Genomic DNA, 12608 nt, shown 5'->3' with positions numbered 1-12608 from the left:
TTGCATTTTCTTGAATTTTATACAAGTGGAATATAAAATTCCATAATGTCCTCTTTTTTTTTGCTTAGCTTCATTTGCTTGGCATAACAATTTGAAAAAAAAAAACCCAAAACTTATAGAGAAGTATAATTAATGATGTAACATAGATTCTCTAGGACTGAGAACAGATAATTAGCCATATTTGCTTCAGCTTTCCTCTTGTTTTTCTAATGTGATTTATACAAAGAAAAAAATGGTAGAAATTTGCATAATTCAATGAATAATTAGAAAGCAAACCCCTGTGGGCAAGAGATGAACCTTGCAAGCACCCTGTTATCTTCTGCGTCCCCTCTCTGACAACTACTTCTTCCTTCTCATTCCAGGTCACCACTATCCTCACTTTTAGGAGAATCCCTTTCTTGCTTGCCTTTTTGATTTTATGACCAGTGTATGCATCCCAGTATGCTTGAGCCACCTGTCTGTGAATTTTATATGAATGAAATCATATTGTTTGTCTTCTTCTGTGACTCGCGTTTTTTACTGTTATGTTTGGGAGATTAGCCATGTTGTGCTATGTGGCTATGATTTGTTCATTTTAATGGCTACAGAATTTTCAACTTTATGAATATACCACGGCATGGTACAGCCCACACCAGAAAGAAATCTTTTAAATGCGATCATCATTGTTTGGCTTGCATTGGCACCCCAGCCTTGCGCCCATCAGACAGTCATCATAGGATAGAAACAGGCGAAACACCCTCACTCCTGTGGCCAGGCCCCTGACCCCCACCCTGTGTCTGTGGAAAGTTAACCATTAATATTCACATATGCAAATCATAAATATTTACAACAATACCTTCTGACATAGTATTCTTTCTGAAGAAGCAAAGCACAAAGTAGTTTTTTTTTTTAAAAAAACTTGAACTTTATGTAATTTCATTAAGTCACCCCAGGCTAATAAAAAAGTACCAGAGACTGGGTGGCTTAAACAACAGATATGTATTTTTTGTCATAGATCTGGGGGCTGAAAGTCCAGATGGAGGCATCAGTAGGCTTGGTTTCCTCTGGAGCCTCTCTCTGGTTTGCAAAGGGCTGCCTGCTCCCTGTATCCTCCCATGTTTCCTTCTCTGTCTTCTTCACTGTCTTCTCTCCATGCCTGTTTCCTGATCTCTTTAAATGCCTCCATCAGATTAGCTTAGGACCCATCCCAGTGGCCACAGTTTATCTGCATCCCTGTTGCAAGGCCCTGTTTCCAAATATGGTCACAGACTGAGGTTCTGGGGGTGAGGATTCAACACCTGAATTTTGGGGGCAGCATGATTCAGTCCATAGCAGTTGTGTTGATCTTAATACAGCTAGTTATATTCTCTGTGGGAGAAAGGAAAACAAGGACGAGGTTAGACACTTTCCTACAGCCTGCTCTTCCACTTTCACTCTTTCCCTCAGGCCTTCAATCTAGAACATCCTGGCTCCCTGCTCCTAAATGCCATTATTCCCATGCTGCTTTAAATGATGTTGTTACTATAAATTACATAGGAAATACAAGAAATCAAAAGCTAGTTTTATGTTTCTTCATGTACAAAAGTGAGATAGTAAGAGTCACTGAAGTCAGTACTTACAGTCTGAGACTTTTTTTTTTAAGGGTTCAGTGCATTATTCAAGTTGAAAAAATAATGAATTGGACCTCGGCCTGCCTCTAGCAGATGGACCACGCTGCCCGTCCCCAGCCCTTTTTTAAGAAGCTCCCTTTATTCTGCGATACCCCAAGTGTCTGCAGGCATGGTGGCTTACAAGCACCTAATCACATGGTGCATAATCAGATCCTAATCACCCCAGTGCAGTAGAGAAATCATTTGAATCCCTGTTGTACACATGGGATAACTGGAGCATAAAGAACGTGGGATTTTCAAGGTCACACAGCAAGAAAGGCATAAAGCCAGTTTTCATTTCTCAGTTCAGAGAATATGAATTCTAGAGTTCTGTGTTGGCTTCTCTCTCCCAAAGTGGCAGTATGTCCACCATTTTTTGGTTTCACTTGTGGTGCCTTGGTGCTAGTCATTGGGAGGGGAAGCAAGTGAAAACATGATGATGACTCAGCGATCAATAAGAAAATGGGCTTTTCTCAGTGAAGCAGAGGTGGGGAAGTAGTCAGCTTCCTTCTTCTAATAACAGGGTGTAGGTCTTGTTTTTCAACCAGCATGAGTCCTGGGTCCCTCTTACCCTTTGTCTCTAATGCTTTCAAAGCTTTCTTTTTCCTTCATATTCCAAGCCCACAAGTAATTGTTTTTGTTTTTGATTTCACCTGTATTTAGTAGTTGTTGTTCTACTGCAAAGAAGTACTTTCCTCTCCCCTCCATCAGTTTGTATATTCACTTATTAACTCATATCACTATGGTCTCATGGATTCTTGTTTTATTTAATGAGTTTTTGTTTTATTCCATGGATTTCAAAGACTGAACTATATATTTGTTCAGTGGGAACCGCTTCATTCTGGCTCCTGGGTCCTTTTGATGTGTTCCCATAACTCTGTGAGCATATCCTTGTTGTTGCTGTTCAGTTGCTAAGTCGTGTTTGACTCTTTGCAACCCCAAGGACTGTAGCAAACCAGGCTTCTCTGTCCATGGGATATTCCAGGCAAGAATACTGGAGTTGGTCGCCCCTTCCTTCTCCAGGGGTTCTTCCTGGATGAGGAATTGCACCCATGTCTCCTGCACTGGCAGGTGGATTCTTTACCACTTTACCAGGGAAGCCCGAGCATATCCTTACTTGGCACAAAAAGGTGTTTCATATCTTTCTTTTACTTTCCTTGCCCCCACCTTAAATTCACTGTATTTTGAGAATTGGTGGATACCACCTAGTGTTAAAAATTGAAGTCTTCAGCCATTGTACGAGCCAGAGGAGATCATGATTTCTTCTCAAAATATGACCCTTCTCTGCCTTCAAATGAAAGGAGAAAGAGGATGATTGCCCCCAAGAAGGCCTGTGTTTGTAATTCATTCCAAGGGTAAACAAATCTACTAACTTTAGTTTCTTATGGCATCCCTTTCATGGAAGATAATTTCAAACTTTGTCTCAGATGACACTACATAGGAAGCAGGAGATCAAACATGTGGGACAGGGTAACAGGAGATGAATATGGAATGGACTGCCTCCCTTACTAACAGTGCCTCTGACCCACATAAGGCTGTCCTCCCAAGGAGCCTACAGGGCAGGTGGCAGAGCAGCAAACCTCAGGGTGCAGAGGTCTGTCACTCCTGACTCCCACATGGTGCAAGGTAAGCCTCTGTGCTGGGGACACCTGAGTGGCCGGGCTGTCCTTTCTACACTCATAGGTGCAGCCAGAGCCTACTCTTAAGACAGTGTTGATCATGGCCCCTTTTCTATTAAACATAAATTCAATCAGGAAAGATTTGAAACTCACAGAAAATTACAGAGAACTATGTCAAAAGCCCAGAGAAGGCGATGGCACCCCATTCCAGTACTCTTGCCAGGAAAATCCCATGGACGGAGGAGCCTGGTAGGCTGCAGTCCATGGGGTGGCGAAGAGTCGGACACGACTGAGCGACTTCACTTTCACATTTCACTTTCATGCATTGGAGAAGGAAATGGCAACCCACTCCAGTGTTCTTGCCTGGAGAATCCCAGGGACGGGGGAGCCTGGTGGGCTGCCGTCTATGGGGTCGCACAGAGTTGGACATGACTGAAGCGACTTAGCAGCAGCAGCAGCATGTCAAAAGCACCAATGTGCCCATCGCTAGATGATAGAAGAAATGTTAACATTTGCCTTAGATCCTTTTAGAAAGAAAAACTACAGATAAAATCGAAAACCAATTGCCCGCCCTCTCCCTCCAGAGGTAACTCTCAAGTTAGTAGGCAGCTTCTTAGTGCTCAATATTACTTTGTTTTTATGTGAGTAGACACCAATGTGTAGTATTGACTTGTATATTTAAAACATTTCATAAGCAATACTCAAACACGCTATGCATCTCAGGCCCCAGGCCCCTATTTTGTGTGTTTTTTTTTCCAATCATAGAGGCTAGTTTTTGTTTTAGGAACGGGACACCACAAAGGCCCAAGACAAACCCAGAGACGGAACAAGCTAAATCCAAGATGGCAGGCAAAGTAGGCTAAAGGTCGCCGCTTAATGTACCTTGAGTTATCGCTGTATTTCCATGGCAACCCCTGAGCGCGGAGGGACACTTACCCTGATTTCTTTGTGTTTGCTTCAAAAGTACCTGGTGTTCGGCAGAGATGCTTTGGGGCTGTACTTTGAGAGATAATATAGCGGTCAACCACTGGAACTCTCTTGGAAGACCATGGGAACGTGCCTGCGCAGATAAACCAGGGGGGCTGTCCTGGCATTACCTTTGCTTCATTACCTTGCTAAGGTCGCCACCCAAAGTGGGGACTCGTGCTCTGCTAGACTCAATTTGTGTCACGTGCAAAGAAGGATGGAAAATTGTGCATGCCCTGTCTGCCCCGGGGAATCTCTGCAGCTTTCCCAGAGCCCTATCTGCCTCCTAACCCTTTGAGTTCCCTCACTCTCCTCTCTTTCGGAAGAAGGTGCTTTTAGGGTGGGAGCTTCCCTTCTCCATTCTCTGACCATTGCGTAAAAGCCTGTTTTGCTTGCACCAAACTCAATTTCGTTATTGGCAGAGCAAACCAGAGAAGGCAATGGCAACCTGCTCCAGTACTCTTGCCTGGAAAATCCCATGGACGGAGGAGCCTGGTAGGCTGCAGTCCATGGGGTCGCGAAGAGTTGGACAAAACTGAGTGAGCTTACTTTCACTTTTCACTTTCATGCATTGGAGAAGGAAATGGCAACCCATTCCAGTGTTCTTGCCTGGAGAATCCCAGGGACGGGGAGCCTGGTGGGCTGCCGTCTATGGGGTCGCACAGAGTCGGACACGACTGAAGCAACTTAGCAGCAGCAGCAGAGCAAACCTGGGCAGAGAAAGAAGTCCCTGACTGATAGGGTGTGTGGTGGGAGGGGAGCTTCGGTTCAGCTGGGGCAGCAAGAGTTCATGTCTAACTCAGAAATAGTATCATACTGCTTGTATCTTTTTTCAGTTGTCTTCTGATTCTCACCTAACACTGAGATTTAGCCATGTTAATATTAATAATGTAGATCTAGTTCATTTATTGTATTTGTTAGATACTATTTTGTTGTATGACATTCCTATAATATGCACATGTGCCTGCTAAGTTGATTCAGTCTTGCCCAACTCTTTGAGACCCCAAGGACTGTAGCCCGCCAGGCTCCTCCATCCAAGGGATTCTCCAGGCAAGAACACTGGAGTGGGTTGCCATGCCCTCTTCCAGGGGTTCTTCCTGACCCAGGGATCGAACCCGTGCTTCTTTACACCTCCTGCATTCGCAGATGAATTCTTTACCACTATCCCCATCTGGGAAGCCCTTATAATATGATATTGCTCTTATTAATTCCTAATGCTTTGTATATTCTCTTGGATTTTCTTTGAAGATAATAAACTCACCTGGAATAATGACCATTTTGTTTCTTTCTATCCCTAAACCTCTTATTTCTATTTTTAATATAATGTTGAATAGGAGTTCAAGTGGAGATTATTTTGTTCTTTTTCTAATTAAAAAGAGATTGTAAGGGTTGCATTTTTAGGTATGATGCTTCTGCTAGGTTTTGGTAGTTACCTTTTTATCAAGTTAAGGAACCTACCTCTTAGCACTAGCTTGCCTGGAGTGGTTTTTCCCAATGTCCATTCATGAGTGGCTTCATTACGTTTTTTCTTCTGAATCTATTGACACCGATTATATAATTTTCTCCTTTCAATTTCCCAATTTAGTTAATTACATCATTGGATTTACTAATGTTAAAGTATTCTACTTTTTTTTAAGGAGAAGATGAGATAGAGGACCAACCTCTATTTATTGGGGTCAGGATGTATTCATTTTTAAACACAGCTCAATTAAGTTTGCTGTCCAGCTGTTTGCTATCTATGTATCTATTTTAAAAATTCTTGTATTTTTGTACGTTTGAGGTGGGGGGTGCTGTACATCTTTCTTCCCTGTCTGGTTTATTATCCAGACTATACTGGATTCATAAAATAAGTTGAGAAGTTTCATCTTTGTTTACTGTCTGGAAGATTTATATATAGTTGGAATTATCTGTTCTATGAAAGTTTAAAGGATCCACCTGGAGAACCATCTGTAATTCATAATTTCTTTGTGGGAGGATTGAAAAACTATTAATTCAAGTTTTTACATTGTTACAAAAGTACTTGGGTTTTCCATTTCTTCTCAAATTAGTAATGGCAAGTATAATATTTTAGATTGGGGTAAATAAACTATGGCATTTGAGCCAAATGCAGCAACTTTTTGTAAATCAAGTATTATTGGAACATGGTCATACATATTTATTTACATATTGTCTATGACTGATTAGGTTGTGTTCTCCCAATCAATTCCCAGTACCTATCCTCTGTCTCCTTGAATCTCGTAGCTTTGCTATCCTCAGTGTAGATGAAGAATTTAAGAATAAAGTTTTCAGTTCACTTCATCTGACTTGGTCATCCATCAGTCCTTCCATTCAGTGACTGCTTGGTGTCCACATTCCCAGTGTTACTTTAAAAGCACTGGGGATATAGCAGTGAACAAACAAGTCCATGCCCTCATGAAGCTTATAGTCAAGGATAGAGTTTCAGATAATAGACAGATATACATTATGCCTGGTGTATTTGGGAGAAAAATAAAAAATAGTAGTCTTTGGCTACTATTTCCATTTCTGTAACATTCTTTAGTCTATTCAAGTTATTTATTTCTTTTGTATCAATATTGCATTTTCTATATATTAGAATTTACCAATTTCATGTAGGTTTTCAATTCATTACTATGGAAGGTTTCATTCTTCTGTTTTCAACTTTTTGCATCTTATTGTCTTTGTAGATAACATAATGTTGAATTTTTTAAAAAGGCCCAGTCTTACTGTTTTTCTCTTCTAATTAGACATTTTCTAATTTATATTTATTTTATATTTAAACTTAGTTGCCATTTTATTCACATTTTTCATTTTTTTGCCTTCTTTTATTTCTATTCTTACTTATCACTGGATATGACCAGGTTTAAAAGTTATACTCTATTTATGCATCTGATGATTGCTTTAAGCTTAAGATTAATATATATTTAAAGTTTTCTCCAATATTAATTGGAGAAATTAAACAAGTATCAAACTTGTCAGAATTTATGTCTTTCACCTAAAATATCAAATACTTTAGTGTGCTCTCATGTCCTTCAGTTTCTTCCCCACCCCTATTCCAATGCCATCATTACGTGACAATGACTTATTTTCTTTTTTTCAGTCATGCTATATTTTTAAATTACTTTCCCAGATTTATATCTCTTAAAATTTGAGTACTTTTTCTAAAATTATTTTCAATGTGTGGTAACCCTTTTTGTATCTTACATGCCTGAGAATTTTTTTTATTACCCTTCGTATTTAAATGCCAATTTTTGGATATAAAGTTCTACTTTGTAAATTTTTTTTTCAATTAAAAAATTACTTTCCACTTCTTGTATCCTACGCTGCTTTTGTAAGGGCTAATGCCTCTCTGCAGATAGTGTACTCTTTCCCTCGGTATTTCTCTGCTTTCTCTAGGTAGGTATTCTCTAACCACTAGAGTCTTTTCTAAATTTTACCTTTAGCCTTTGGAACTAAAAAAAAAAAAACCCAACTACAATCTAAGTATGGGTTTTCATTCTCTACTTTAAATGTGAGGTCTTTCATCTTTTCCTAATTCTAAAAAATTAATGTCCATTTATTTGTTCAAATATTTTCTCCTTTCTATTTTCCTTTTTCTCTCTCTTGTTAGAACTCCTATTATTTGGATGTTGAAAATTTTACTTCTAATATCTTTACTTTTTAGATTTTTTTTCTTTTGTATTTCTTAAGAATTTTTTTTGTTTTGTTTTCTGTTGCCATCTGGGAGAATCCCTCAATTTGATCTTTCAGTTCACTAATAAATTCTTCATAAATCTGTACTAAATATATGAATATATTCTTCAGCTAAATCTGTCCTATCGTTTATCTGATAAAATGTGAATATTTCCACTTGGGTTTAAAATAATTTGCTGTTCTTATCTCATAATCCAATGATTTATTATGTTTACTTTAAATTCTTGGCCTAGTCTTCTGTTTCATACAATCCATGGTGCTTCTTTTGCCACTTTTATTGTCATTTTTTTGATAATCTCGCTTTTAAGATGCCTCCCCCCCACCCCTCCCCCCAATGAGCTCATGCTACTCTGGTCATGTGTATTTGGGGATTTCCAACAGAGAACTCTAGTCTGTGTCTGTCCTTGTGAATATGAAGTGTAGCTAGTGGATAGTGTCCCCACAGGGCCACTATTGATTACTTCTCATTGCTGACTCCCCATAAGGCAACCCTCTGGTTCAGGGTTTCAATTTAAACTTTTAAGGAATAGATGCAACATAGTATCTTGGATTCAATCCTGGAAAAGAACAAGGACATCAGAAAAAACCTGGCAAATATGAGTATGGTTTTTGCTATTAATAATGTACCCATGTTAATTGCACTGCAGTTATGTAAGACATTAACATGAAGAGAAACTGGATGAAGGGTGTATAAGAAACCTTTGTGCTATGGCTGAAACTTTTATGTAAACCTAACATTGGTGGCTCAGTTGCTCAGTTGTGTCCCTCTCTTGCGACCCCATGGACTGTAGCCCAGTGGGCTCCTCTGTCCACAGGATTTCCCAGGCAAGATTACTGGAGTGGGATACCATTTCCTTCTCCAGGGGATCTTCCCAACCCAGAGTTTGAACCAGGTCTCCTACATTGCAGAAAGATTCTTAACCAACTGAGCCATCAGAGAAGCCCAAACGACATTATTCCAAAATAAAACATTTTTATAAATATTTTTGATAAGTGAACTAGACAGTCATGTATAATTATCTATAGGTGTATTTCAGTTTAAATAAAACATTTTAAAAGTGTAAAACACACACACACACACTTATACCCCTTAAAAACCCTTTCAGTCAAAGTGCCAGTGAGAAGACAGGATTGCCCTTTGTTGTAATCCCCCCACTTTTGAGGTTCTGAAAGGGAAGGACTGGAAAATTAAAACTCAAGGCAAGCTGGTCCAGTTGTCCCACAGTTCACTGATGCTTTTATTTTTAAAGCTCTATTTTCTCTCTGTTTCATTTTGCATAGAAGTAATTGTTTGGCTTTCAAGTTCACTGATCTTTTTTTCTCTACTGTCTAATCCACTGTTAATTCAATCAGTGTATTTTAAAATCTCAGACATAATTTTCATCTCTAGAAGTCTTATTTGGGTCTTTTGTATATTCTCCATGTCTGCTTAACTTTGTAAACACTAGGAATGCAGTTATAATACTTGCTAAGGTCCTTCTCTGCTGATTCTAACATCTGTGTCACTTCTGAGTTGGTTTTGCTTGGTTGGTCTCACTATGGGACATATTTTCCTGAATTTTTGCATGACTGGCAATCTTTGGATACCAGACATTGTTAATTTTGCCTTGCTGGTTTTGGACACGTTGTATTCCTATACATCTCCAGTTTTGTTCTGGGATACAATTAAGTCCTTGGAAACACTGTGATTCTTTCAGGTCTAACTTTTACAATTCACTAGGTGGGTCTAGGGGCTTCCCAGGTAGCTCAGTGTAGTCTGTCTGGTGGCTGTAGGCATGGTTCCCAGAGCTGTGTGAGGCCTAGGACATTTTCCCTCCAAGCTTTCAGGTGGTTCTTTCCTCCACTTCATGTAGTTTCTTCACATGACTTGTGGTTGATGGGTGCACTGGAGGTTCTATGCAGATTTCTGAGATCTTCTCACCGTGCGAGCTCTCTTCTTTGGAGCTCTGTGTTATGTACTCTGGCTGCTTTGGTTTTCCTGGACTCTCAGCTCCATCTCCTTGACTACAGGAGTCTGCAGGCTCTGCCTCAGTTGTCCCTCAAGTGCCATAGCCAGAGAATTCTCTTAAGGCAGTACATTGGGATAATCTGCTTCTGGTCTCTTAGGCATGGTTGTCTTCTGTTTTGTGACTTCTACATCTTGAAAAACACTGTTTTATGTATTTTTTCTTTCTTTCTTTTTTCGTATTGTTTTATAAAGTAGGGTAAATTGGTTGCTGTTACTCCATATTACTGGAAACAGAAGTCCCACATTCTTTTTGTTATTGTTGTTCCCTATATTTTAATGGTGTGTTGAGGGAGGTTTGTGTAGTGAGGGCAAAGAGGGGCCAGGACAGCTTTCCCAGTTTCAAAACTCAATGGCTCCCTCTTCCATTGTTACCATGAAGAACTCAAAATGTGGCCCCTCTGGGTAGCCACTTAGTCTCTCAGGGCTAAGATTTCTGCCTCCAGAGTGTGCTTCCTAGAACTCTACAGGCCATATGCTTCAAGGTGGACAGGACACAGGTTTTTAAAAATAGAGGAAACAATAGGTTGCATTGAAGGGGGCACCGTTTGTGAACAGGCAGGGTCAACGGAGCCACCAGGGCGGGTGCAGAGGTGAGGTGGGGGCAGAGGCCAAGGTCAGCCAGATGAGGATGCCAAAGTGAGGGCCGAACCACAAGGCCGCGCGAGCCATGTTTAAGGAAGAGCCACTTATTCACATACTCCACGTCTGGGCAAGGGTAGGCACAGAATGTAAGTCTGTCAAAACAGAGGAGAAAGTCATGTATAAGAAAAGGCCCATGTGTCTAGGCAGGATGTTGAGCATTTGAGAAGAGCTTGATGCTTGAAACACTTGCATGGCAGAGATGGCTGGCTACCCCCTGAGGATAACTTCTTCCTTTGCAGGGCTCCCAGGATGGTCACTGTGGAGAGGCTGCCTGCTCAGGGATGACGTTCCCAGTCCCCTTCGTAGGTTGGCATGAGGCTCAGAGGCAGGCCAGGTGAGTGCCAGTGATATGAGTGCCTGTGACGTGCACCTCCCACACATCTAATCCCCGTGCTTCTCCCCTTACAGGTGGTTGGCATGGAGACCCTCAGGGCAACCTCAAAGCCTGCACTTTCTCAGGACAGCCTACAGGGTGTGGACAATTTTTGCTGTCACGGTGATGAAGCTATAATGTTATGTTAAGAACATTTTCAGTAATGAAGCAAATTGATCATTTGGTAAATTGACCTTTGACAATCCAATTTCTAGCAAATTCTTTCTTGAGGGGATATGGATATACATATATATATATATATATATAAAACTTGATATGCAACTTGATATATACAACTTGACTTGCTTCCTGTGGAAAGACCAAGTGGTGTTTTGAGTAGAATAACACACCATTTTTAGCTAAGAGCTGATGTTACTCACAGATGTAGATATTTTGTAGATGTTGTACCCTGTGGTTAGATGGGAAAAGACTTGCCTTCATTCTTTTCCTTCCATTCATAGGATGCCAAGCCACCTCTCATGCGCCCTCTACTCTTATGGGGCAGAAAATTTAAGAGGAAGAAACCAAGGGAACTAGAGAGAGGGAGAGGGAGAAGAGAAATCACAGAGGACACTCAATGTTGCCAAACCTAGACTAACACAGACAAGAAAGACTCAAGGGGAGAAAGAAAGAACATTTTTCCCAATCCTTGTGTGTGTGTATGCATAGTTTATTGCTGAATTACTAGAACATGTCCAGTAATGTTCTGCCCTTCTTAATGCCAGAGATGTAACAATGGACTTACAGGTCTAACTTCTTTATTTTACAGATGGACAAGCTGAGACCCATATAGAGACACAGGGCTGTTCAAGTCACTGTTTATTAAGTTGCAGAGTTGGGATTTCCCAAATTCACTTGATTCAGAAATTTTATAGAGGCCCTCCTCCCACTCCCAATCCCCAAATTTACCTTTGAGTTGCGAATCTTGCCTTCCTTTGATGGTGAAAGCCACAGGGTGAGCCTGCAGGGAGATGAGCTCCCTGTCCTCACTCAGCTGCTACCCAAACAGACTGCACACTCACAGGGAGAACGACATGGCAGAGAGGAGTTTTCCACACAGGGTCCCCACCAAAGCCTCCCTCTTTTGTTTTTCAGGGGAATCCCTCCGGCCTTCAGCTTGCAGCCTCGGGAGGCAAATGTCTTGAGTCATTCTTGCCGCAGTGCTAATCTCTGGTGACCACAGAGGGTGACCACAAGCCTGGGGAGCTGGGACTGTCTGGAAAGCAGTTTCTCTTTTAATCTCTTTCTAGAGGTGGTGCCGTCTGCCCTTCCCAGGCTCCTCCCAGTCTGATTGCTCTAAGCCACACTGGAGCCCTGTCTTCCCTAGAGCCCATGGAGTGGCACGCCAACTCCCTTTCGGGAATTCAGCCCACCAAGGCTACGTCTGTGTGTCGCGCATGCTGGGGACACTTGTGCTGCATCCAGAGAACCCCAGTTGCTCTCATACAGCTGTGCTTCAGCACAAGATGTTTCTTCTGTCTAGACTTTTCTCTCACACCTGGACTGCTTAGAACACTCCTTCTTCATTCATTTTTTCCCCACTATAATTTATCTTTGAAATTGGGTAAAATATATAAAACATAAAAATTAACATTTTAACCACTTTTTTATAGGGTACAGTTCAGTGGCATTCAGAATATTCACATGGTTGTGCAGACATCATCACCATCCATCTCTAGGAC

At 41.0% G+C, this 12608-nt stretch overlaps 1 long non-coding RNA gene across 1 annotated transcript in view; it reads right to left on the bottom strand.

Annotated features, from left to right (window-relative positions):
- LOC104993681 overlaps positions 1 to 12317 on the bottom strand; it is a 17036-nt gene extending 4719 nt beyond the window's left edge. Inside the window, exon 1 of the long non-coding RNA XR_825859.1 lies at positions 11836 to 12317. This is a non-coding gene — a long non-coding RNA (uncharacterized LOC104993681). The remainder of the gene's footprint in view (positions 1 to 11835) is intronic.
- Positions 12318 to 12608: the final 291 nt, after the last annotated feature.

The sequence above is a fragment of the Bison bison genome, unplaced genomic scaffold, assembly GCF_000754665.1.
Source record: "Bison bison bison isolate TAMUID 2011002044 unplaced genomic scaffold, Bison_UMD1.0 scf7180017864243, whole genome shotgun sequence".
In the NCBI taxonomy this organism is placed as follows: Eukaryota; Metazoa; Chordata; class Mammalia; order Artiodactyla; family Bovidae; genus Bison; species Bison bison.
Note: the sequence above shows the minus strand (reverse complement) of the source record. Positions and strands in the feature narration are given on the sequence as shown.